Here is a 24,280-nt window from a genome sequence, read left to right on the forward strand (position 1 = left end):
CACTAAGCCAAGTCCAGACTTTGGATTCAAGCCAAGCCAGCACATCAGAGCCTGCCTGGCTTTTTTCCCACCCGAGTCTAATTCTGGCAGCCACACGAGCAGCTAAAAAAGAATCTTGCAGTGCCAGTGCCCCAAAAGCAAGGTACCAATTGCTGGAAAGGGGCTCTGCAATGGCTTTTTCTAAAAGTCAACCTGGCAGCTGCCAGGAAGCAAATCAAGACTAAAACAACTCTCCTCCCCAAATCCTGCAGACTTTATCACTGCATATTTAAAAAAAAACAAAACCCAAACCCAAACAGAATTAGCATTTCACATTTCCCCACCCTTTTCACAGTGATGTAAACATTCTCATTCAATGAAATACCTGGTGACTTGACCCAACCATTTCAAGAACCACTTGGGGGAGGAGGAGGAACAATGTTACTACAAGTCAAAATTGCTTTTCTCCCCCCACAAAGGGCAACTCAGGATCAGCATCTCTAGATGTTGTAAATCGAGAGCCATGGGTTCAGAAATTGCCTATCTGGGAGCCTAGGTCAGCTAAAGGCTAAATATTTCTTTGATTAAGAGCTTGGTTAATTGGTGTGGACTTGTCGGCAGAATGTTGACAAGCAAGCCAATGCAAGAGGCCAAAGGCTGGGGCAGAAAGACTAGGCAAGTAAGACTCCTTTTGGACCTGGCTTTCCACTGGAAGCCAATAGACACCTGGGTGACCCAGTTGGAACATGCTAAGCTGGTTAGAACAGCAGCAGCCATGACCGAGAATTGGGGGCATGGCTGTGCTTTGCGAGGAATGGATGCAAAGGAAAGGATACCCCAAAGGGACTAACTAGCAAAATCAAAGGGAAATTTGGAACGGAGGTCACAGCAAAGTCCACCGACCATCACGCCCCGCAGAATACTTGTCCTGCACGGACGCCCCCACTCCCCGAAGGCGCAGTGCACCAGGGGCGCTCCAAACCGAAGCCAGGGGCATTTCCCTCTTTGCACCCCGCTCCTGCCTCCTTACCTGCCCACTGTCTGGTTGGCCAGCTGCCGCATGCGGTTGAATTGCTTCTTCATGGTTGCGCCCTTGACCGGAGAGCGCAGCGGAACGAAGGAGGTGGGAGGATCGGTAGCTATCCCGGGCTGGGAGAGGCGGAGGAAGGCGGTTACATGGCCCCTTCTTCTGCAGGGTTGAAAGCGAAGGAGGACTCTAGTACTGCAGCAACGGCGGGAAAGGAGGAGGGCAGCCGCCGGCCAGCAACAGCGCAGCCTCCTGCATCCTCTCGGTGCGCAGCGGCGTCACTCTCTCCTCTCTCTCTCTCTCAATAAACGCAGCCGCCGCGGAACGAGCACGCCCGATCGGCCCCGAAGCCTTTCGCGTTCGAGCCTGGCCTATACCGGGCCGCTCGTGCTGTGCTGTGCTGCGCTCCGATCCCGGCTCTTCCCTTCTTTCTCATCGGCGCCAGCCCTGATTCTCTGCGCTTCTCTAACACCGGGCGGGGAGGGGGAGTAACGGCTCGCACTGCGGCTGCCCAGCCTGGGGCTCTGGGAACTGTAGTCCCCCCCACCTCCTTCTTCTTCTGTCCGCCTCTTTCTGACGTGTGATGGACGAGGCCGCTGCGGAGCACTTCGAAGCCGCTAACTCCGGCCGAGTGAAGAAAGGAAGAAAACGATGAGCATCGCTGCTACGGAGTCTGACCCGGCTGGCCGAAGAGCGGGGATTTCCGTCAAGAAGACCAGGAAGTCTTGGAATGAGACGATCGTTGCCTTCGGGAAGGAATACAGCGAATTCACTTTTTGGGAGCGGGGACGTCTTCACTCTCTCCTCTCCTTGACCCGCAAACAGGATGGGCAGTTGCAAAGAAGCTTCCCCACAGCAAAGGTTTGGCCCTGGATGGATACATGCTTCGGGGTGATTGCCACAAGATGGCCACGAGATTCCTTCTTTCTAGCCTTCCCCACAAAGGCTGCTTATTGGGTGGGTGGTGGTACCTCACATCTGGAGGCATCCTTTGGAGATAGATAACATCTGGGTCGCTTTTCTGAGGGATGCTGCTTATCCGGATCCACTTCGTTTGGACAGCGGGTCTGGTTTTGGAATGAGAACTGCCCATCCTCTCTGTTAACTGTTGCTGTTAGTTCTTGCCTGGGTAACTGCAACATTTTAAATACATTCGTATTACTGTATTATTGTAGCCTCTTGTGTTGTGGATGCTGCCCTGATAACCCTAAGCATGCACCAGAGCAAAGACTTAGCAAGCTTTTATGGAATTTATTCTCCTCCCTCCTCCGCCTGCTGCCAAGCCTTCCACCAGTAGAGAGCTCTAAAGGGTGCAGACCAGCTCTAAAACCCACTCTGTCCTAACTCAAGCCCAAATACACCCTCCATCCATGGCAATTTGGCAATTTGTTTTTGGACAGAATTGCATATTGTTCATTTCCCTTCTCCCGCTTTCTGGCTAGGCCCTTAAACCTCCATCTTCTCTCTCTTGATTCTGCAACAATTCACCTTCTAGCCAAATTCACTGGGTGATACTCTTTGAAACAATTTTTCTAGATTTTCAACCTCTACACTGGCATCTGAATTATTTGCAAATATTCTCAACCATCTTTACTTCTTGTTCAGGAGTAGTTTTTATGCTAGTGTTGGTGGGACTTCCCACTAGAGGTGTTTTCAGGGAAGGTCATAACAAACCAATGGGTGCAATTGGAGAATCAAAGCCTTCCCCCTTTTAAATGCAGGCTATGTATGTAGCACATGTTAAAAAGAGGTGTGGTCCCAATTGCTTAGTTACACTCACTATTTAGACATTGATGATGCCCCTGCTCCCTGCCATGCTGGTTCCAAATGCTTTTGCTATTTCTTTACCTTTCATATTACCATTTAGTTATCTTTTCCTGTCTTGCACTAACTTCTGCAAACACTGGGCTGTATGTATTAATTTATATATAATGACAATTTATAGAGCTGCCTGCTTGTCAAAGACACTGGGCAGCACACAAGGATTAAAAAAAAATTAAAAACCCTAATAATAGATGTTCATCAGAGATCAGAAATTCCATCATCAAATCCTACCAATAAACTAGGATTGGTGCTTCATTTTTTTCTGCAGTTATTGCCATCTAACCAGGTAGTAAATACTTCCATTTTATATTTGAAGAACACTGAATTTGGACGAAGAAATAATGGATTTTGGGCAAAAGCATAGAAGGAAAATGAATCAGGAAGGAAAGTCATAATGCGAAGCCAAAAGAGCTCATGGAGCCATAGGAAGTAAATTGTCAAGGTGCTGAATAAGTTCTGATGGTATGTTAATTGTTTCTATAAGTTGTAAAAGTGTTATTTGAACTTGTGGGCAAATGTATGAAAAGCATTATTTTGGGGGGGTAGGGAGATACGTATCCTGGAAAATCCATCATAAACACTTAACTCTAATCAGATGCCATTTAGCTAATATCACTGTAGGTTTTCTTAATAGAAATAAATATGTGGCTCAAGGGATGGGGAGGCGCAGTGAAAAGCCCTAGGGCTCAATCTTAATGGTGGCATCTGAGAATTGCTGCTATAAAATTAAGGACAATATTAAAGATTTTTTTAAAAAATGTCAAACTGGAAAAAAGCAGATGTACCACATGTCATATACAGGTAAGACAATCATTGTATCTCAATCTTTTAATAATACATACAAACAGAAATGACTGGGCTAAAGACTTTTAATTGAGGGAGGGAGGGAAGGAAGGAAGGATCCCTAAACTTGTATGGATAATCTTTTCTTAAAAAAAAAATAAGCACAGAGAAAAGTAAGGGACTTTCACTTCAGTTTGTTTGTTTGTTTGTTTGTTTCTGTTTAGGAATCTGCCTATATATTTTGTGGAATGGGTAAGGCCTCCATAGGCTCAAAGTCATGCTGTGTCATTACATTGGTTAGGTAACCTGGCTTTGCAGAGACATTTTTTGGGGCAGCAAAGGGTAAAAGAAGGATAAAAGCAGAATTGCAACACAAGCCCCTTCCCTTTTTTTACATGTGTCATGATGTTACATACATTCTTGAAAGAGACAAAACCTATGGCATGATGCTTTTGTTATTCACAGGAACCTCAAATCTACCAAGTTTTCCCCCTCTCTTCCATCTCTGAAATTGTTTGGAAGGTAAATCCTGATACTGCTTCTTCTACAGAAACCATTGTCTCATTTCCTTATGTTTTCAATCTGAATTGAAGCCACAATGCCTCCTCCAAAAATTTGTACCTCTCTGCAAATATTAGACATCTGAGTTAGAAGAGTGGGACACAGATTATATTGTAATCGGTTGTGGCAAGGATAACTCTGTCTTAACTTATAAGTATGTATATACTGCAAATACAAATATATTAGATTCTATTTATTTTTAGGTTGCTGTTGAATCATCTTTTTAATGTATGTTGCTTACAAGTCTTATTTTTTACAGTTCTAGCTTCACTATGAATATAAATGTCCTTTCAGGCTTTTTAGACTCATATAGCATAGAATGCAAGGATTGAAAGGGACCTTGAAGATAATCTGGTCAAACACTCTGTCCAGTGCAGAATCTATTACAATGGGCATCCCCAATGGATGGATGACCATCCAGTCTTCAGCAAGAGAGTCCATCACTTTTTATAGCAGTCTGTTCCATTGTTAAATAGCTTTTACCATTAGGACTTTTTAAATGCTCAAATGAAGCCTGTGTAATTTCAACTTACTGTTTCATGTCATGTCTTTTGCAAGAACTCTGGATAATTCTGTCCTACCTTCTAAATGACAGCCCTTCAGACATTTGAAAACAGCTGTTTTGTTTCTTCATAATTTTTCCAGGCCACCTAAAACCTGCCAATTTTCCCCATAAGTGTTTTCTTCCTGAATTCTTATCATCTTGGTGACTGTCCTCTGTACTCTGACTCAAAGTACTTTGTCACTGATCTGCCCAATGTCCAGTGCCACAACTGGATGCAATATTGTAGATGTGGAACCATAACTTCTCTTGATCTTACGTTTATGTTGCTGTGGCCTATGAATACTTTTGCTTTTTTGCAGTGCATCACATTGTTCACTGACGCTCAATTTGTGATGCACTAAGACCGTGATGGTGAACCAGAAGTGGCACGCAGAGCCATCTCTCTGGGCACGCCAGCCATTGCCTGTTGCTCTTCTGGCCAGGTCGTCTTTGTGTGCATGGGAATGCTGGACAGTTGGTCTTTGCACGCGCATGCACTTCAGAAACCAGAAGACCAGGTTTCTGGTGTGTGTGCTTCAGGGAGCTCTTCCAGTTTCTGGCGCTCCCCTACATGCACACACTCCAGTTTCAGCACTTGGTGCCGAAAAGGTTTGCCAACACTGCACTAACACATTCAAATTCTTTTGTTCATATAATGCTGCTCAGTATAACCTATGCCTTTGATTTTTTAATCTAAATGTAGAAGTTTGCATTATCTCTACTGAAATTCATCTTAATAGTTTCTATCTGTTTCAGCTGTCAAAATCCTTTTGAACCGCAATCCTGCCCTATTAAACATGTGCTATCCTTCTAATCTCTCGGTCACCTGTGAAATTGATAAGCATATTTTACAACCCTTATCCTTGTCACTTGTGTATGCTTGTTCCCCCTTTGGTACCACCTGAGTTAACTGAACTTACCCAGGCCCAAGGTTGACTCAGCCTTCCATCCTTTATAAGGTAGGTAAAATGAGGACCCAGATTGTTGGGGGCAATAAGTTGACTTTGTATATAATATACAAATGGATGAAGACTATTGCTTGACATAGTGTAAGCCGCCCTGAGTCTTCGGAGAAGGGTGGGATATAAATGCAAATAAAAAAAAACCTTTGTGTCCATTGAGTTTATCACATATTTTGCCGCTATTATAAACTGGTTTGATATTGATTGCAGGTAGTCATATATTAGAATGTATTTTATTAGCAGTAGGAGATGTCTCATATATATCCCAAGGATGTCTCATATATATCCCAAGGACTCAACATTTCAAATTTCCAACCCTCCAGTTCTCCAATGCAGTGGAAGTATTCCACTACCACATATTGCCAGTAAATTACCATTCAGCCTGTTTAAACACCTCCAGCAAAGGAGAGTCCACCAGCTTTTGAGTTACAGGTAGACCTTTACTTACAACCAGTTGTTTAGTTACCATTCAAAAATACAATTGAACGGAAAAATGTGATGTACAGCTTACATTTAAAATCATTGCAGCATCCCCATGGTCATGTGATCAAAACCAGCATTATTTATGATGGTTGCAGTCACTGAGGGTCATATAGATTACCATTTGCAACCTGCCCAGCTGGCTTATAATAAGCAAAGTTAATGGGGGAAGTAGAATTTAGTTAATTACCAGTGTTTCACTTAAACACTGCAAAGATTCACTTAACAATCATGGCAAAAAAGGTTCTAAAATTGGGTGCAACTTACTTAATAACCATCTTACTTAGCAATGAAAATTCTGGTCCCAATTGTTCTGATAAATTAACTACCAATTGTCTGTTCCATTACTGAGCAGCTCTTTCAAGGTTTTTTTTTTTCTGATACCTAACCAAAATCTAGTTCTCTGTCATTTAAACTATTGTTTCTTGTCTAATCTTCTAGAACTACTCAGAACAGTTTGGTCCCATCTTTTGCATGACAGCCCATCATGCAAACGACTCCCCACAATCTTCTCTTCCATAGGTTAAATATACCCAACGTATACCTATAAGGTAGGTAAAATGAGGACCCAGATTGTTGGGGGCAATAAGTTGACTTTGTATATAATATACAAATGGATGAAGACTATTGCTTGACATAGTATAAGCCGCCCTGAGTCTTCGGAGAAGGGCGGGATATAAATGCAAATAATAATAAAAAAAACTTTGTGTCCATTGAGTTTATCACATATTTTGCTGCTATTATAAACTGGTTTGATATTGATTGCAGGTAGTCATATATTAGAATGTATTTTATTAGCAGTAAGAGATGTCTCATATATATCCCAAGGATATATATGTCATATATATGTGTGTGTAATTTTTCTCCTTTCAGGACCTTTATCTTGATTGCTAACTTCTGGATATGGGTGAGGTCAAGTTAGTCAATGTTCTTTCCAAACACAGTCCCCAGAACTGGAAGTAATATTTTAGATGTAATGAGAGAAACATAGAATGGAGAGAGGCATACGATACTACTGTTGATGCAAATACAGCATAATGTTGATTCATGTTTAGTGTGCAATCCATCAGGAAACTCAGTTCTTTTCACATGTATTGCTGGGCAGTATGCCCCTATATTTTAAACCCATGCCTTTGGTTTTTCTATAACTAGATGCAGTACTTTGCATATTAACCAGTGATAACATTTATCTTGCTGGTTTCCACTCACTGCTCCTGCTTTTAAAGGTCTTCCTGCAATTTGATGTTGTTTTCTCAAGTACTTGCTACCCACCCCTTCCCATCTCTTTCCCTTCAGCAAACATATAGCCCTATTTTAAAAGCTCTCATCCACGTAATTTATAAATACATAGGATAGCACAGGACCTAGAGTGAAGTATTGCAATGTGCCATTTATCACCTCCTCCCACTTGACAGAGTCATTGGTATGTAGTCAGTGGGTGCAATTGTTCAGTCAGCTCTACATTTGTCTAATGATTGCATTGTCCAGCCCACACTTTGTTATCTTTGACTTGGATCTCATGGGAGAGTTTGTCAAATGCTTTGCTGAAGTCAAGATACATTATGTCTATCACATTGCTCTATCAACAAAGGAGAGTTAAATCTGAAATGGACATCAGTTTCCTGGTTCGTCTTTAAAAAAGAAGAACATAGGAACAACATCTGTTCTTCTTCAGCACTGTAGCGTTACTCCCAAGTTCTATGAATTATCAGAGATAATAGGGGTCTCCAAGATAACATCCACAACATTCTTCTGGACTCTTGGATATAATTGACCAGGCCTGGAAATTTTATACTTGTTCATAATAATCAGGAATGCCTAAATCTTCTTGAGCTGATTTAGTTGGTATATCTATACTCTACTAAAAGTCTAGTATTTGTTTGATACTTTGTAAACTTCAATTTGGTGACATTGGAAAGTGCACAAAAAGAATGATTGAACCTAGGCAACTCAAATGGTCTCGCTTACAGAATGAGAGGTCTCATGATTCCTATGGAAATGAAATTTGGAAAAGTTGTAGCTGTTTCAGTGCCACCATGCCTTTGATTACACTTCTTATAAAATCCATAGGTTGTGTGTCACAAGTGAAGATGAGAGAGCTGTATCCCTGCCATCTTTCCCACCTTCCTCTGTCCCTATGCCCATTCGGCTGATGACAGGTCATTGGTTGTTTTCAAACCAAGGACAAAATTGAAACAATATGGCCAGTGAGGGAAAGATGAAAGAGTGATTTGGATGACGGTTGGCAAGGTAGAACTGGTTTAAGGGTACCTGTGTAACCCTCTTCTTCTCTACAAGTGGCCATTGGGGACATACTGGAGTTGAAAGTGGGAATATAGTTTTCCTCAGAATCCACAGCTCCCTTTATTCATCTACATCCCAAGCAAGGTGGCAGAGAGTTTTGCAAGTCCACCAAGGAGTGGACCGTGGTAGGGCGTGGTAGCTCAGGCTGTTAGAAGCCTGTTATTAGAACACAGCAGCCTGCAATTACTGCAGGTTCAAGCCCGGCCCAAGGTTGACTCAGCCTTCCATCCTTTATAAGGTAGGTAAAATGAGGACCCAGATTGTTGGGGGGGCAATCTTTGTAAATATACAAATAGAATGAGACTATTGCCTTATACACTGTAAGCCGCCCTGAGTCTTCGGAGAAGGGCGGGATATAAATGTAAATTAAAAAAAAAAAAGGAGGAGAATGAGAAGGCTTCACCAGGACTCTGAAGGTTGTGAGGGAAGGAAAAGTATGCCAACCTATGTTATATTTACAAAGAAGAATGAAATGATCAAGGATTGTCTAATGAACTACTGTTGAACACCATACAAAGGTATTTGTGCATGAGATGGGCAGCTATATAAATTAGTTTAATAAATAATAAAATAAATAAAATTAGCCTTTTATGTATCCCTTCTATCCTTGCTGAGGTTCATGTGTTCATAGATCTTTTTGAGGAAAAGAGCAAGCAAAATAGAAGTTAAGGAGCATTTCCTCTGCCTGTCACCTATTATTATCTGTTTTCTTCAGGATGTGGATCCATTCTTCTTTCTTTTATTGACATAGTCAAGATAGAATATATTCAACATGAAAGAAAATACCTGAAAGGTATGTTCCTTCTATATTTACCTTTTTTGACTACCTTTCTACAGATATTATTTATTTGCTGAGATGCTTCTTTGGCTATTTATACCCATTGTTTATTTCCTCTACCTGTCCCTTTTAATTCTTGGCTCATTTAAAATCTGCCAATAAAGAAGAATATTTATAGCTCAGGGTTGAAATGAGGGGTCCTTGGTGCTCTCTGAACTTGTTTGTTTTCTTGCAGACTTTTCATTGTCCAAAGTAGGCAACATCAGCTACTAGCACTGATGATGCTACCTATTTTTTTTTTATTTCATTTTGTCATAACAGTATAGACAAACATTATCATAAATAAAAAACAACACATCATGAAAGAAATATATATAGGTATATATATATTTATTATATATAATATAATATATATATTATAAATATATATATAAAAGTATGCAACAGCTATGTTAATGGCTATGGTGGCTCAACAGACTAATGCAGTCTGTTATTAACAGCTGCTTGCAATTACTGCAAGTTCAAGTCCCACCAGGCCCAAGGTTGACTCAACCTTCCATCCTTTATAGGTAGGTAAAATGAGGACCCAGATTGTTGGGGGCAATAAAAGTTGACTTTATATATAATATACAAATGGATGAGACTATTGCTTAACACAATGTAAGCCGCCCTGAGTCTTCAGAGAAGGGCGGAACATAAATTCAAAAAAAAAAATTGATATAATGAAGGGAACAATAGGACAGGAACAGTAGGCACTTTTGTGCTCTTATGCACGCCACTTATAGTCCTCTTAGGAATGGGGTGAAGTCAATAGTAGACAGTTTTTGGTTGAAGATTTTGGGATTTTGAGTAGAGACTATGGAGTCATGTAATGAGTTCCAAGCGTTAACAACTCTGTTACAGAAGTCATATTTTCTGCAATCAAGTTTGAAGCGGTTGACATTAAGTTTGAATCTATTGTTTGCTCTTGTATTATTGTGATTGAAGCTGAAGTAGTCTTTTACAGGAAGGATATTGCAATAGATGATTTTGTGTGTTAAACACAGGTCATGTCGAAGTCGGCGGAGTTCTAAGTTTTCTAATCCCAGGATTTCAAGCCTGGTGGTATAAGGTATTTTGTTGTTTTCGGAGGAGCGAAGAACTCTTCTAGTAAAATATTTCTGGATGCGTTCGATTGTATTAATGTCAGAGATGTGGTATGGGTTCCAGACGGATGAGCTATATTCAAGAATAGGTCTGGCAAATATTTTGTATGCTCTAGTTAGTAGTGTAGAGTTTTTGGAAAAGAAGCTGCGTAAAATTAGGTTTACAACTCTTAGAGCCTTTTTTGCTATGTAGTTGCAGTGGGCTTTGGCATTTATGTCATTTGATATGAAAACTCCAAGATCTTTGACAGGGTGGGGGTCGTCAGTAAGGTAATGATCATCAAGTTTGTACTTGTTGATAGGTTCTTTTTTCCAATATGTAAGACTGAGCATTTTCTGGTTGAGATTTGGAGTTGCCAAGTTTTAGACCAATCAGAAACAAAGTTGAGGTCTTCTTGAAGGGTAGAAGTATTGTTAGGGGTATTAAATAGTTTGACATCGTCAGCAAAGAGAACACAATAACTTGAGATAAGGTCACAGAGATCATTTATGTATAGTATGAAGAGCGTTGGTCCAAGAACACTACCTTGGGGAACACCACTTTTGAGAGGAACAGGATTTGATATAGCGTTGCCAATTTTGACCACTTGTTGTCTGTTTGACAGGAAGGCATTTATCCAATTGTGAAGAGGTCCCGAAATGCCATAGGATTTTAATTTGAGGAGAAGTTTATCATGTACTACTGAGTCAAAAGCTTTGCAGAAGTCTATGTAGATTGCATCTATTGCTTTTCCTTGATCAAGATTGGTAGTCCATATGTTTTTGCAGTGGAGAAGTTGTAAGTTACAAGACAATTTTTTTCTGAAACCAAATTGTTTATTACAGAGAAGGTTGTTTGTTTCAAGGTGGAGTGTAATGGATTGGTTTATGATAGATTCCATTACTTTGCATGAGACACAACATAGAGAGATAGGTCTGTAATTTTCAATTAGGCTGGGATCTCCTTTTCTGAAGATAGGGATGACTGTGGCTAGAAACCAGAGTTTTGGAAGGGAACTAGTTGTAAAGGCTTTATTAAAGATTATGCTTAGGGGTTCAGCTATATTAATTGAAAGTTTTTTTAAAAAGTATGCACATAGTCCATCTGGTCCAATAGATAATGATGGTTTCAGGTTGCGAAGGGCTTTTTCAACATTATCTTCTGTGAAGTCTATATTTGTTAAGTCGTTGTTAACATTTTTGGTACGATTGAGGAATGTCGGATATGAGCCATCGCTGTTTACAAAGACTGAGCCGAAGAATGTGTTAAAAAGGTTTGCTTTAACTGTATCATCAGTACATTCTTTGCTGTTAGGTTCTTTTAGTGGTGGAATGGATCTTGTTTCTTTAAGTTTATTGTTCACAAAATTATAGAAAGCACGATTGGAATTAGTGCGTAGAAGGTCTTCTTCTTGATTGGTGTGGTAAATGTTACATTCTGTTTTTATTTGGTTGCAAATATTTCTGTAGCGGTTTTTGAAGTTTGCTACATAATCCTTTTTGGTTTTTTTTCCAGAGGGATTTTTTTTTGGATTGAAGCTTTTTTATTGATATGGGTAATTTGTTTTTTTTTTTATTTTTTGATTTTGGTGGTGATTTGTGGTACGTATAGTTTGATGATTTTATTGATTTCAAGTAGGAATATTTTATAGTGGTCTTCTGCAGTGATACAGGTTGAGAATAGATTTTGCCAGTCAAGAAATGAGAGATCATTGTTTATAAGGTCATAGTTGGCTTTTTTAAAATTGTAGTTTGGAGTACTATTGTTGTGACGATTTATGTGAGGGCATATGTTTAGACAAAAGTCTATCATGCAGTGGTCACTGTTGGAAAAAGGTTCTTTTACTTGTAGTCCATTAATTGAGTTTGAGTTATTACAAAAGATGAGGTTGAGGCAGTTCATGAGTCTAGTATTGTTAGTTACTAGTTGTTCAAGACCTAGATTTGTAACTGCGTTGTATAGTGTAGTATGGATTGGTTCGGTTGTGCATTCATTTGTTATCCAGTTTATAGAAGGTAGATTTAGGTCACCCAGAAAGATGAGAGGATATGGGCAAGAGGTAGCCCACGTTAGTAGTGAGGTTAACATATTTACATGAGCGATGTCGTAGTCAGGGGCTCTGTAGCATAGTATGAATCTAAGTGTGGTGTTGGTGGACAGGTCACATACAATAGTTTCAGGAGGAGAGAGTTTATGTGCAACTTGAATATTTTTTAAGTTCAGTGATTTTTTGTAAAAGATAGCTACTCCGCCACCTCTGCGGTGTTCACGATCTGATCAAAGGACTTGGTATTCTTTGTTTGAAATAATAGAGTCAGTGAGGGATGAGTTTAGCCATGTTTCACAAACAAATATGATGTCAAATGTACCATTGTTTAATAAGAGGATAAATTCAGGTAATTTGTTTACAATACTTCTTGCATTTATTAATTTACATTTGAGACCTGTAGTATTTGGTGTAGGAGAGGTAAGGGGCGTGCATACCTAGTTTTGATTGGTAGTTGATTGAGGGTTATTTGTAACAGGTGGTAGAAGGAAGGTTGGTTGAGCAATGAGTGGTTGATCGTTGGATGATTGGAGGTTTTGAACGGGTGGTTGAGGTGGTTGAGGTTTGGGTAATGAAATGTCTCCAAGAAAACAACCAAGCTCAGAGAGCACCGAGGACCCCTCATCTACAATGGTTTCCAATCATTCCACACCATCTTTGACAAATGGTTTTCTAATCTTTTATTGAAAACTTTCAACAATGGAGCACTTAGAGCTCCTGCTGGCAAGCTCTTCCACTGCTTAATTGTTCTCACTATCAGGAAATTTCCCCTTATTTCCTGGATCTTTTTCTGAGGAGTTTCCACTTATTACTTCTTGTCCCACCCTCAGGTGCTATGAAGAATAAATCAATAGCTTCTTCCTTTCAACAGCCCTTTTAATATTGGAAGATTGCTATCATGTCTCCACTCAGTCTTTGGCAAGTTAACATGCCAAGTTCCTTTAGCTATTCTTCATAGTATTTAGCCTCCAGAGCCCTTATCATCTTAGTTGTTCTTCCCTGCACTCTTTCTAGGATCTTGGCTTCTTTTTTGTACTGTGATGACCAGGACTGGATGCAGTGTTTCAAATGCGTCCTCACCAGTATGGTATAGAACAGTACTGTCACTTTCATTGATTTTAATACTGTTTCTCTGTTGATACAGCTCATGACCCTACTGGCTTTTTTGACAGCTGAAGTATACTGATGACTCATACTTTAGCACAAGTGGTCCACAAAGAAGCTGAATACTAAAACTGAAGCTCAAATACTTTGGCCACCTAACAAGAAGGGAGGACTCATTGGAAAAGACCCTGAGGCTGGGAAAGATTGATGGTAAAAGAAGAACGGGACAAGAAGAAGTTGAGCTATTTAGATAGTGTCATCGTCACAACGATCACAAATTTGGGCAAATTCTGGGAAACAGTTGAGGACGGGAACCTGGCATGCTATAGTCCATAGGGTCACAAAGAGTCGAACATGACTTAGAAACTTAACAACAATCTATATCTTTCTCAGAGGCACTACTATTGACCCAGCTATTACCTATCTTATACCTGTGCACCTGTGTACTCTGCCTTAGGGCAGGACCATCCTCTTCTTGCCACTGAATTGCATCTTGTTAAATAGACTCCAATTCTTAAATGTGCAAGGTTATACTGAATCTTGATTCTTATCTTCCAAAGTATTAGCAATTCCTTCAGTTTTTTGTCATCTGCAAATTTGTTGTGCCTTCATCAAAGGCTGATGAGCAAAAATGAAGGAGTCTTCAATCACCTCATCTAGGTTGTTTATGAAGATGTTGAAGAGCACTGGACCCATATAGGACCTTGAGGAAACCCACTGCATGCTCTTCTCCACATAGATGTATTTCCATTAAGAATCATATGCTGAGTGCAGTTGATTAGCCAATTGCAAATCCATCTAGTAGTGCTACTTTCCATTCCACATTGTTCTGTCTTACAGTTTACATGGAAGTAGGCCGTGGTTTACTTTATCACATGCCTTACTGAAATCTAAACATACTATATCCACAGTATTTCCTTGGCCAACTAATTTAGTTACTTTATCAAAGAAAATCACAAGATTTGTTTGGGATGATTGTTCTTAGCAAATTCATACTGGCTTCTAGTAATTACTTGTTCATTTTTAGGTACTCACAAACCTGGTACTTGATTAGCTTTTCCAGGATTTTCCCAGATATTAATGTCAAGCTGATTGGTCTATAGTTTCCTAGATCCAGTCTCCTCCCTGCTTTTAAAGATCGGAACCATATCAGCTCTTTTCCAGTCCTTATGCAGCTTTCCTGTGCTCCAGGAGCAATCAAAGTGATTCTGAGTTCAAATCTGCCAACTTCTTCATTACCCTTGGGTGTAAACCATTTGGTCTAGGAGAATTTCCAGTTTGGGAAAATTGAACTTGTTCAGAACAGTTAGGGTTCTCTAACCATTTTCTTAACCAAATTGACCTATATTTGTCTTTTATTCTCCACATTGCTGCTTTTGATAAGTTGGACTATTTTTTTTCTTTTTCATAAAGACTGATGCAAAAAACCTGATACCTTCTCTCTGCTGCCTGTCACCTTCTTGCCATTTTTTCCCCATGAATGGATCAACCATTTACTTGACTTTTTTCTTCACTCCTTATATATCAAAAGAAAAGTTTTACTATTTTTTGCATTTGTTGCAAATCTTAGCTCATTCTGAACCTTAGCTTTCCTGATTCCATTCTTGCAGATTCAAATTATTTGCTGATATTCTGCTCTAGGTCCAAGCACCTCTTTCCATTATTATATTATATAGTCCTTCTCATTGCTAAGCTCCTTGTGCAACCATGGTAGTCTTGTCAAGGTATCTCTTGTTTTTCTTTCTCTCTGGTATTGTTTTCATTTGGACCTCTATTATTTTGTTTTTCAAAGTTTTCCAAGCACTCTGAAGTGTTTTTTCTCTAGGATTTCCATTCATGGAATACTTTCTATTTTTTATCTTAATTTATTGAAGTCAGCTCTCTTAAAGTCTAAAATACTAATCTGACTTTGTTCAGTTACCTGGCATTATAGTGAAGCCTAATATGGCATGGTCACTCTCAAAGTTCCTACATCTTTCCACTACCTCTACCACTTTGTCTCTATTAGTAATATTAATGGCAGTTATATAAATGTTTAAACAAACAAACAAACAAACAAACAAACTGGAAGATAAAGCATTGAGCAAGACCACTAAGAATTTTGGGGAGTAACAATCTTGGCTGAGTTGGTTTTCCATCGCCTGTCCAGGTGGTTGAAGTCTCCTATGATTACTATGTCTCTGTTCCCTGAAGGTTCCATGAATTCAAGTCCAGGAGAGCATTATCAAAAATGCCTGCCTTATGGGGTGGTCTATAATATACCTCAGCAATAGTAGTATTGTTGTTCTCCCTTCAATGTATTTTCTCCCAAATACTTTTGACTGGACTCTCCTACTCAGATTCCTTGATCTCAGTACATGTGTGCATTTTCTTCACATTTAACACCATTCTTCTTCACATGTTGTCTGGCTTCTTCATTTTGAATAAGTTATACTCTTTAACTCTTGTATTTCACTGATGAATTTTGTCCCACCAGGAATCAGTAACACCAATTATATTGTTTCTGTTTGTCCCCTCTATACCATGTATAGAGACACTGGAACTTTTGGGTCATATAATTTGACTTATTCCTCCCTGTATTTAAACATCTGTACAGGGGTACAGCTCCTCTGTCATGTGTTCCTTCTATCCTAGGGCTGGAAAACAATCATATTATCATAAAATGTGCTGTCCCCACTGTGTAGCCTTACCACACATGTGGAACAGGGTCATGCTGTGCTGCTGTTCATGCATGCAACATTTTAAGAATAGTGTTTGGTACATTTCTCTGGATGAAAGTGAAGTATCATCAACCATGGAAAAAGTTGCCACCAATCACCAAACAGAACATGCGCTTGTAGGATGCAGGCGCTCCACGCAATCATCCCCCCCATCACTGTTAATATCTTTTCTTAATGACCACTAGATGGTAGCAAAGAATTAGTTTCTTGCAATTGCAACTCAATTGCAGTATATATATTCTTGGAATAAAAGTTCAAGAAAAAAGTTTAGTGTGTGTGAAAAAAGTGTCACCTTCGGAGGGCTGTGAGATGCACCCACATAATGTTTTAAAAATGTTTACTGACCTGTCACAGAGCTGCTCTGAAAGTAAGATGGAGGAGTGTCTAAATTTAATAAACAAACAACCAAACAAATAAATTGACTTCATCATCATTCTAGCCATTGTCTATTCACTGCAGGATACGACCTCTTTTGCATGTTTCCAATCAATATGGTCTTTAACTTTCTTTTGCCAATTGGACCTGCAATACTTGCTGAAGTCGTCACTCCATCTTGTTTTAGGTTTTGTGGACACTTTTTAGCAAGTGGCAAGTAGCAAGTTCGGTGGTGGGATGCTGCCAGTTTAACAACTGGTTCAATGATTGTGCGCTGTGCGGCGTGCACAGTTTAAACATATACTAACCTTCTATGTTACCACTTGGGAGTAACACAGCTGAGGTGCAGCAATCCGCTCTGCCGCACCAATCAGCTGAGAAGATAAAGATAAGTAAAGGGCAGGAGCGGTTGGGCAGGCTGACCTGATCGTCGGAGCGAGCTAGTTCTCTCCCAGCTGATAGTCAGAGCTACCAGTTCACCCAAACTGGTCCAAACCGCTAGAATCCCACCCCTGAGTGGGTTACGTTCTATAACTGCCTTAATTCACCTTTCATCAGTTCTTCTTGCTATTTCCATTTTATCCAGCCCATTTCCATTTTAATTCTTTTACTCTCATGAGGATATCATGATATTGACCTATTAGCTACTAAGTGGAAGCAAAATGTTTTAATCTTAAATTATTCAGCTTTTAATGTTTTATTTATTAAATTGTATGCCTTCTAGAGCCCCTCTGTGAGGGAGATGGACAGTTAAGAAGTGTGATATATAAATAGATGTAAATAAAGATTATTCTGTTCTTTTTGGCAGGTATCTAGAAGTCATCTAGATTTGTTTATACAAGGCGTAGCTGTTGGATAAATATTGAACAGAAGAACAGCACAGAAGAAGTGGAGTTTGAGAAAACATAACTGATACTTGTGTCAAATCACAGCATACATGCTGTACACTCAATATTATCCAAAAGGGTAGGAGAGAAAAATAAATGTATCTGAAAACCATATCTGTACCAGATGTAGTGATTTTTTTTTACAAGAACATTCTGTAAGGGGAGGATGTGAGTAACCTACCACACAGAAGCAAAAGAGCCTACTCTTTTTAGTTACACTTTCAGTTACATCTGTTTAGCTAAAGATTGGTTATTCAATTTCAAGGCTTATTGCTGTCTAGGGTAATCAGTCATCTAATCTTCAAAAAGAAGAGGAGGGGAGAGGAGATGACAGAGGAGAAGAGGAGAGAAGAGTGGAGAGAAGAGAGGAGAAGAGGAGAGGAGGGGAGAAAAGGAGGAAGGGAAGAGGGGAGGGGAGGAGAGGAGAGGAGAGGAAGTGGTCCAATAGCAGACCTCATAACCACCTCAAGCCTCCTCCTCCATGTGTCAGATATTCTGGATAGATCTTCCATCTTCCCTGGGGAAGCAGTTTTCATGCAGAGCAGCCTGGATTGGTTTCAGTTGCTTCAGCAATGGGCTGCTTATGATATGGAGGCATTACTATGAGGACTTGTCCTCAGAAAATATATGTAAGGTACTTTCACATTCCAATAGTAGACTACATGGATGAGTATGCATTCCCAGTTCCTTCCCAATACATGGTATTGGGCTCCTGGGCTCCTTTCTCTCCCCTTCCAAGGATTGGCTTTTCCAAAATTCCTCTCAATGTTCTCAGCCCTTGTAAGTCATTGTCCATCCCTTGCCAGAACTCCTTCAACATAGAAATGGACCCCATGGTTCAAGAAACACACTTCCTATTGGTACCATCGGCCTAGCTAGTTATTACCTGAACAAGATTTTTCTCTTGCTTTCTGATCTATATGTGTTTTGACTGAAAAGGAGTAAAAGAAACAGCATCTATTTCTCCAGCTTCTTCACTTCCTGCCCAGATCTTTATTATTGTTTATAATGTCTTTAAGACCACGTCTGGTTGAGCAGATCAGGAGACAAGGATGATTGTCTGTGGGCTTAAAGAATTTGGGAAGCTCAAGGTGATGGCACATAAGGATTTATCTCATCTTCCCACAATAGCAATCCTTTGAAATAAAATGGATTGAGAGAGAATGATGTGCTTATAGTCACCCAGTGATCTCTGTGGTTAAGTAAAGTTTTCAGCTTGAGTTCCCCTCATCTGAGTCCCTTGGCACTTGCGACTTGCCAAAATGATACCATCATGCAAATTCTGAGATTATACCTGTCAGGCTACCTCCGACGGTAAATAGGAAAGAAATCACCTTGACTCCATTTGGAATGAAAACAAGTACTTTTACTTTTACAGTCTTGGTGGCAGCCAAGCAAAGCTGGAACTGAGACAAAATATGGCTAACATATCATATCCCCCCAATTGTCCCTCCTCCTCCAGGAGGTCAGGCTGGTCTGGTCCAATGCCAACTCCTTCACGGCCCCTCGTGGTAATCTTCTTCCACAGGTCTCTGGATGTCAGTCAACTTAGGAATGAAGTGTCGGTTAGAAAAGCGCGCGCTGATAACACTCAATAGTTAATCATCCCTCCCCCCTGTTATGTCAGCCGACACACATAATAGGCTCCTTTCCCTCACCCTGGACGGAGGCATGATACATCTCATTTCCTTAACAGTTTATAATACAGAAATAAACATTTTACATTCTATCTACTGATATAATCATTCAAAACTATATGAAGATTGGAGTGGAGGCTGACAATACCTGTATCAGTGTCTGAGGTGAGACTATACTGTGAGTCTCAGCATTTGCTTAATTGTCACATATATTTCATGAGACGGGAAACTTTTTACATCACTTGCCTCCCTTGCCTACCCTGCAGATATTGAGTTCTAATATTATTATTTTTTCTCTATGTAGTCTTTTTTCTCTTCTATTCCCATTTTTCATGCATTTCTGTTTTTTTTCTGTTGCTTAGGTTTTTTTTTTCCCAAACAGCTTCCTTGATATAACTTAGTCCCTCAAACATATGGCATATAATAGCTCATATTTATTTTTATTCCACCAGGAACCAGTAGGTGGCAGAAGAAAACAGCAAAAAGTCATTTTCTGTTATCCACAGCTCATGGTTGTTTTATTTATTTATTTATTTTTGTCACAACATCATACAAAAAGATTATATAGTATATAAACATATAAACATATATAGGAAGAAGAAAAAAAACCAATAGGACAGGAACGGTAGGCACGTTTGTGCGCTTATGCATGCCCCTTATGGTCCTCTTAGGAATGGGGTGAGGTCAATAGTAGAAAGTTTTTGGTTAAAGCTTTTGGGATTATGAGAAGAGACTACAGAGTCAGGTAAAGTGTTCCAAGCACTGATGATTCTGTTACAGAAGTCATATTTTCTGCAATCTAGATTGAAGAGCGTTAACATTAAGTTTAAATCTATTGGTTGCTCTTGTATTATTGCAATTAAAGTTGAAGTAGTCATTAACAGGAAGGACATTACAATAGATGATTCTATGAGTTAAACTTAGGTCTTGTCGAAGGCGACAGAGTTCTAAGTTTTCTAAGCCTAGGATTTCAAGTCTGGTGGGATAAGGTATTTTGTTGTTTTCAGAGGAGTGAAGAACTCTTCTTGTAAAATATTTCTGGACATGTTCAATTGTATTGATGTCAGAAGTGTGGTGAGGGTTCCAGACAGGCGAGCTGTATTCTAGAATTGGTCTAGCAAATGTTTTATATGCTCTGGTTAGAAGTGTAGTGTTTTTGGAAAAGAAGCTACGCAAGATTAGGTTTACAACTCTTAGAGCCTTTTTTGCTATGTAGTTGCAATGGGCTTTGTATTTGCAGTGTATTTGCTATGTATTTGCTACGTAGTTGCAGTGGTTTTTGGCACTTAGATCATTTGATATGAAAACTTTGATATGAAACTTCTTGGATGAGAAGCAAAACATCTTTATAGAAAAATAAGAAAGTTCAGTTGCTCCTTGGAAAAGCACCTTAGGGTCATTTTTTGTATTTTGCTTTTTAATTCTAGGAAGCCAAAATCTTTCTTCAAAGTAGGAAGGCTCAGCTGTTTTTCATTTACAGTACAGACTGAAGAAACCATACTGCCAGTTCTTTACACCTCCTTTTAGATTGTTGAGCCTTCCTTCCTGCCTGCCTGCCTGCCTGCCTGCCTGCCTGCCTGCCTGCCTCCCTCCCTCCCTCCCTCCCTTCCTTCCTTCCTTCCCTCCCTTGTGGTCTTCCAGATACTGTAGACTATCAGTAAGTTGTAGGGATGAATGTTTTATTTTTATTTGTCACAAAATTATATATAAGCATAAGCACGAAATAACTATACGATATATAAGCATATATATAACCATAAGTATGTAATAACTATATGAAATTGTATACAATCAAAGGGAACATTAGGACAGGAACGGTAGGCATATTGGTGCTCTTATGCACAGCCCTTACAGACCTCTTAGGAATGGGGTGAGATCAATAGTAGATAGTTTTTGGTTAAAGCTTTGGGGATTTTGGGAAGAGACCACAGAATCTGGTAGTGCATTCCAGGCATTAACAACTCTGTTTCTGAAGTCATATTTTCTGCAATCAAGATTGGAGTGGTTCATATTAAATTTAAATGTATTGTGTGCTCGTGTATTGTTGTGATTGAAGCTGAAGTAATCTTCAACAGGAAGACTTGGACAGGAAGCCCCAGGTTCAAATCCTATTCAACCACAGAACTCACTGAATGGATGTTTTTAGCCAGTCACTCTCTCCTCGCCCAGGATGGCTATGATAAGAATAAAATCAGGGGAGACACTCCTTCTCCCGCACAAGCTACTTTAGGCTAGAGATGGAATATAAATACACTAAACAACAAGAACAATTGACAGCATGCTTCAACACTAGTTATGGTGGCTTGGAAAAAAGCTAAGAACTGTCAACAGCAACAGTGAATAAAATAAATAAATGCTATTTTTGAATGCTTTACTCTTCAGAATAGCAGGTTTTTATCTGTCTGCCTGCCTATCATCCATCTATTTTTTTAAAAAAGTAAGATAATGATTAAATAAAAGTAGTCAAGAGAAAGAAACCCTTGTGAAATTCTTCAAATTTGGCATGTTTTCAGCTATCACCCTTCCTCCTCCCTGGCTTGAATTTTCACACTCTTACCATTGGAATCAGTTTAGCTGCTTAGGTGTAGCAGGCAAATATTCACTAGAAATAAGTTCAGTATTAACTATTTCATAGAACGGGTTAACTGTTTTTAATTAAAAAAAACGTAGAAGGATAGTTTAAGTAGGTCAACAAACTGTACTTTGTTTCCTTTCTGTTTACTTTCAACATTTGCACAGTTACTCAGTAACTTTATACTGTTTATCATGGCTGTAACCATGCTGAAGATTAGAACTGAAGATTAGAGAAAGAAATAGGACTGGGAAGGGGTGAATAAGGCAGGGATACAATGCCCCTGTGGATGGACTATAATATTTGCTTCAGTTCTGCTTCCCTTATCAAATATTTGAAAAGAAAGGGCAAGGATTGTATGACAAGAGATTTCTGTCGGTTTGGCATACACTCTATTGCTATAGGCATAGAAGAGTGAGGAAGTACCAAGAAGGCCTTGTTAGCATGTTATACTAAAATGAAGATGGTAATTATATTGCTGTCCATGCTGGCTACTCTCTTGACTTTGGGTATGTCAAACCTCAACCATCTCCTCTAAACCATAGCCTAGGTAGCTAAACTTCTTGCTTTTTGTGGTTTATCTAGCAATGATGAATGTTTGTCTGTTTCCACATCATATCTCTTTGGCTAATCTGTCCTCCAAATTATTGATTTGGACTACACTGTCTGCCTTGAAATACTGGGAACACATTGTTGTCACTGTAACTGTTCCGTGTTTTCTCCAGACATTGACCAGGAATACGCAGAAAGTGTTATGTTCATAATATTGTTGTCATAGCCCCTGCAATCTTCTGCTCCATATAGAAAAAAGTAAATTTTATCCATCTGTTCATGTAGTCATGAGCTTTTGCCAAGAGGGGCAACTATAGTTGTAGATTGCAATATTAAATATGTGTGTGTGCATACATGTTTGTGTTGCAAAGGAGAAAATAATAGATTGCATGAACTCAGAGGCTGGGAGGCAAGAGGCTGCTTATATAACCAGGAAAATGTAATATGGAGAAAGATTTTACAGGGATTATGAACCTGACTAGAAAATTTAAGATGAGGTTTGCTGCAGGGGTGGGTTCTACTTACCTTTACTACAGGTTCGCAACGGGAGCGCGCACACGCTTCTGCACATGTGCAGAAGCCCCTTGACAACGGGGTGGGCGGGCGGAGTCTCCCACCGGTTTTACTACTGGTTCTATAGAACCAGGTGAAACGGGAGCAACCCATCACAGGTTTGTTGGAAGGGCTGCAGGGGGAATCTATTTGAGAGACTTCTGACTTTAGGGCAAATTAGACGAAAGGTCCCACAAATGGAGAATAGGCTCCATCAAAGCTCTGGGAGAGCATCAATATCATAAACTGTAAAACAGAACTTTTGTGATTTGTGCTTCTTCTCTCCATGGGATGAACACTTGCCCAGCATGAGAAATGGTTTAGAGGAAGCTCTGCCTGTTCAAAGTGCATAGAACGGAGAATGATGTGCTCTAAACTTGCATTCATTGTGTATAAAATGGAAGCATTTTTCTAATACTAATTTTATGCATATGTTCCGATTGCATTAAAATTATGATATATTTTTTTGAGGGGAGAGAGAATTGGTGGCAATAATAAAAATTAGGAAATTTTCTCTCTCCTCAAAAAGAGCAATTAATTTCAGCTGGAATAAAAGTGGCTAGTAAACTTTTCTGGGAGATGGACTAAAATTTGCTTGTGATTCAATAGAAGGAAGGATTTCTAAGAGTGAAAGTCACATGATAGGAAATGAAGAGAGATGGATGTTACAGATCTGTTAAGATTTTATCAAAACTAGATTTAAAAATGAAGTTGATTATATTAGATTTTTAGTATTCCGAACTCAAGTTGAGCCTAATTATTATTTTTCCCTTTTCCCTTAACCCCATCCTCCCTCCAAAAAGCTTTGTAGAGGCTTATTTGGTTGTCTTTCTTCTCTTCACAAACCATCACATATGGCCAAATGATATTTATTTAAATTTCCAGTAATGGCAAAGGAAAAAATAAACATTAAAAGGGTCACTAAATAGAACTAATAGTTATCATAAAAAAATGCCACATAAAACTAAAAAAGAAAAAAAGAAACTTCCTGTTTTTTAAGCCAGCATTTGGAAACCCTATGACCTTTGACCTACTCCTAGTTAACCCCCAGATATTGTAAGGGATTGGAAACCCCTTGATTGCCTGCCATGATGCAAAAGATTGACTCTGTGGTAATATAGAGAGGTCCAACAGGCGGCAGCAGCAAACTTCCGTAATTCCCTCCAATCCTAAAATTGAAACCGCAACATTCTGTCAGCAATCACTGTTAAGTGAAATCCCTCCTTTTTTTTTTTTAAATTTAAATGTACAAGTAAAGAATATTATTACTACTATTATTATATATATATGTAAAATGACCCGGACAATACACTGTCTATTAAATATTTATATATGTTAAAGAAAAATGGATAAATAAATTCTTTTTTTTTAAAGAACACTTTTAACTGCTACTGAAATCTGATAGCATCCCATTAACAAAGGCTTTGCAATCCTAGCAGGCAAAACTAATGCAGCTGTGGAATGCCT

General features: G+C 39.3%; 1 long non-coding RNA gene across 6 annotated transcripts; it reads left to right on the plus strand.

Annotated features, from left to right (window-relative positions):
- The first annotated feature begins 1,071 nt into the window (after positions 1 to 1,071).
- LOC131190000 (uncharacterized) lies at positions 1,072 to 17,606 on the plus strand. 6 transcript variants are annotated; one of them, XR_009153192.1, is made up of 7 exons: positions 1,072 to 2,135; positions 3,099 to 3,292; positions 4,079 to 4,135; positions 6,602 to 6,711; positions 9,180 to 9,257; positions 13,559 to 13,728; positions 17,422 to 17,606. It is a non-coding gene; the product is annotated as an uncharacterized LOC131190000 (long non-coding RNA). The 6 variants fall into 6 exon arrangements; XR_009153190.1 differs by having other exon boundaries at positions 3,147 to 3,292; XR_009153193.1 differs by having other exon boundaries at positions 1,072 to 1,867.
- Positions 17,607 to 24,280: the final 6,674 nt, after the last annotated feature.

Source organism: Ahaetulla prasina, chromosome 2 (assembly GCF_028640845.1).
Source record: "Ahaetulla prasina isolate Xishuangbanna chromosome 2, ASM2864084v1, whole genome shotgun sequence".
Lineage (NCBI taxonomy): Eukaryota > Metazoa > Chordata > Lepidosauria > Squamata > Colubridae > Ahaetulla > Ahaetulla prasina.